The sequence below is a fragment of the Microtus ochrogaster genome, unplaced genomic scaffold, assembly GCF_000317375.1.
Source record: "Microtus ochrogaster isolate Prairie Vole_2 unplaced genomic scaffold, MicOch1.0 UNK81, whole genome shotgun sequence".
Lineage (NCBI taxonomy): Eukaryota > Metazoa > Chordata > Mammalia > Rodentia > Cricetidae > Microtus > Microtus ochrogaster.
The window spans coordinates 1,726,066-1,727,159 of record NW_004949179.1 but is presented as its reverse complement, the minus strand read 5'-3'; the positions used below and the strand labels follow the sequence as shown (position 1 = coordinate 1,727,159).

The window sequence follows — 1,094 nt, the reverse complement described above, 5'->3', positions numbered from 1 at the left end:
AGTGCATGGCGTGTCCGGTTAGCGTGAAGCAGAGGTTTAACACTGCTGCTTTCTCTTCAAGGCCTCCACCAGGTCATTCTTGAGAGCTTCTTGCTTTGATTTGTCTGCAAACGTCTGCACAGACCTCAGCCCATTGACGATATCCTTTGTTTTTCCAAAGTAGATCTCATTCAGTGTACTTCTGATTTTATTTTCCATGTCCTCCACCAGGCGCCCAATGTTGGCTATGTGTGGAGAACAGTCACTCACGGTTTTATCTTTCTCCATCTGTCTAGTCAGGCTGCCTCCCAGGTTCATGGTGCCTGAGCCGGATTTGTTGGTTTGCAGCCATAGCATCACTGTGGAGGTCAACTTGTAATGGGCGGTACGGCCGCTGGACTTCTCCTGTACTTCCACCACATGGATGGAATCCCAGCAGCCTTTGATCTTCTTTGACCCTTCTCCAGCCTTCTTTATGAGGATCACTCCAGCGAAGCCGTGATCCAGATCCCAGAGGTAGACAGATGAGACGCCACCTTCAAAGTACAGGTCTCGGTATTGGTCGAAGGCATTGTTGGCCTCCACCTCCAGCTTTCTCAGTCAAGCAGACGGCATGGCCCCATCTTCCAAAGGAGGATCATACTTGTTACTCCACGGTGACCTATAGGAGTCTCCGTCTCTGCTGTAGTCGCATAAAAGGTAGTCCTTGCCCACCACCTTGTCTCTGGCGATTTTCAGGGGCTGGTCAACAGACGACAAGAGATCTTCACACAGACTGGGGACCAGGTTGATCAGGTCACTGAGGTTTTTCTCTATCTGCTGTGGAGGTAGGCGCCTCATTAGGTCCAAGGCACAGTCCAGCTGCTGATCGCTCATGGTGGCTGCGGCGGTGGCTGTCCCTGTCCCAGCGTCTGTGGCTCTCCCCCCCCCCCCCCCGCAGCAGGGCCCAGCGCTTCCACTTCCCCGGGTGCCCCTTACTAGAATTTTTTTTGTATCTGTGGATGTTTGCTTTGTTACCAAGTATGTGATCAATTTTTTGAGAAGGTTCGAAGAGATGCTTAAAAGGTATTGTTGTTCTTTTGGAAAACTACAACTCCCAGACTCCCCCTGGACTA

The 1,094-nt window shown here is 51.3% G+C and overlaps 1 pseudogene; it reads right to left on the bottom strand.

Annotated features, from left to right (window-relative positions):
* Positions 1-6: 6 nt before the first annotated feature.
* On the bottom strand, positions 7-901 carry LOC102002825 (annotated as a pseudogene).
* Between the last annotated feature and the right edge of the window lie 193 nt (positions 902-1,094).